The following is a 2,526-nucleotide window of genomic DNA, read 5'->3' as shown; positions in this document are numbered from 1 at the left end:
CGTTGCGCTCCATATCTTACTCTCTCTCACTCTCTCTCTCTCCTTTTTGCACAGTCACTCCCTTTTCTCTCCCTCTACACACACACACACTCTCTGTATACACACACACACACATCTATACACTTGCGCACGCATTATCTTATGCACACACACACATATAACAAACCTGCATGTGAATGGTCTTGTGGCCTCTCTTACGCATACATAACACGTAAATAGCTCGGAGCGAATCACAATTCTGCAGTTATGAAATGACATGTGTGATTCCTGTAATATTTGTATCATACTGATGTCACTCGCAAATTATTGAAATATATTCTTTAGCGTTTGAGACGTAAACAAGAGCAATACACTCTCAACAAAAACGTACCAGCACCGAAAGACAACTTTTCACCTCTTCACATACATAGAGCGTATATGTCCATCTATGTAAGTATGAGACTACAGGGTAAGAATTTGTTTTGTGTGTTTTGTGATCTGGGATCAGCCTTCGGGTGTGATTGCTTCACAGTCGGATATCTCAATGCTGGGAGTTTAACTTTCGCCATTGTGACTAATGACACGCTGAGTTATTACACATTTCTTTTTTTAATACACTATCTTAATAAATATCTTGATCACACAGTTTATGTATAAAATTCTGCTATGAGATTTGTATAAATGCATATACGTTGATAGATATGTGAAAGATAATCTTATACCCCCCCAACACACACGCCCGCGCACAGACATGTATCACACATATGAATGTGTGTGTGTTTGTGTGTCTGTATAAGTATATATATAGTATACATGTGTGTATCTATCGATAAGCCTATATCTGTCCCTAATTATATAAATGCATGTGTATATGTCTACAAGTGTAAATTCATCTTCTCTTTCTGCAAAACGGGTAGTTACATTGCGGAACAGATATTTTAACGAGTTGTATTTATTTATCACCCGACAAGATACGTCTGCACCGACGGATGCTCCTGAACCAGTGGTTGAGTGTCCCTTCCATGAGGAATCGATGCTAGATGTGTTGAAACAATTGTGATAAATAATAAATTCTCGTGTAATCCATCTTCCGTCTTTCAGTACTCAGGTTTGTCAGATATATCGCAATAGCTCTTACAACGATTTGGTGTCTTAATTTCCTTACTAGAAAGATTTTACAGTTTAAACAATGAAAATGATAAAACAAAGAATGATATCAGAAAACGGGCAATAAATAGAAAAACAAACAAACAAACGAAAACATTTTGCGGCCGAAAGTCTCTCATTAAACCATTACTCAAAATGTACTTGCACTTCCTTTTGCCAATTCATAAAACCACACAAAAGCCGCACATGCGTATGTAAGCGCGTATATATGAATATATGGCGCGCGCACTTGCACCTCCTTAGGTACTAAGTCACACACTCACTCACTCACACAAACACAAACTCATTTTCATATACGTGTGTATTTGTGGCGTCTTCGTAATCCCACATATATATACTTGTGTAAACATATGCATACATACATACATACATGCATATACATATACATATACATACAAACATGCATACATATACATACACAAATAATACATATACATACACACATACATCATATACACACACGTATATATATATATATATATATATATATAGCATGAGTGGCCGTGTGGTTAGAAGCATGTCTTCTATTCTAGCCTCCGGTTAACCAAAGCTTTGTGAGTGGATTTCGTAGACAGAAACTGACAGAAGCCTGTCGTATATGTATATATATATGTATATGTATGCAATTTTGTTTGTCCCCCACACCAACGCTTGACAACCAATGTTGGTGTTTTTACGTCCGTGTAACCTAGCGGTTCGGCAAAAAAGGAATCGATGGAATAAGTACATGGCTCGCAACGAAAGTGTTCTGGAGGGTCGATTAGTTCGACTAAAAGCGGTGCTCCAGCATGGCCGCAATCAAATGACTGAAAGAAATGAAAGACTATATTATATATATGTGCGTGTGTGTGTTTGTGTGTGCGTGTGTGTATGTGTATATGTATCTATATGAGTTTTGTTAAATGGATTTTTCCAGGTTATATAGAAGTCAAACTTTATGGTGACAAATGTATGTTGCTAATGAAGATTATCGCCTCGGCTACTAATAAAATAGCATAACTTCTCTTTAGTAATAAAACTTACGCACGTGTACGCATACACATGTGTATGTGCGTATTATGCATGTGTCATATGTGCGTGCGGGTGCATGTGTGTGTCTGTGTGTGTGTGTGTGTGTGTTTCCTTAGGTCTATATGTGTGAGCGTGTGAGTTTGGACTTTTATGCGTTTGTCATCGTGTAATGAAATGTCCCCACCTACACATCTGTACTTTTCGACGACGCCGCAACCGACACAGACGACTGTAGAACTTGTACGTGTGTATATATATATATATATATATATATATGTATGTATACATATATATACGTATATATACGTATACATGTATGTGTGTCTGCGCGTTTGTATATATGTGTGTCGGTGTATTTATAAGTATATA

The sequence above is a fragment of the Octopus bimaculoides genome, chromosome 15 (genome assembly GCF_001194135.2).
Source record: "Octopus bimaculoides isolate UCB-OBI-ISO-001 chromosome 15, ASM119413v2, whole genome shotgun sequence".
NCBI lineage: Eukaryota > Metazoa > Mollusca > Cephalopoda > Octopoda > Octopodidae > Octopus > Octopus bimaculoides.
This window is presented reverse-complemented; position numbering follows the sequence as displayed.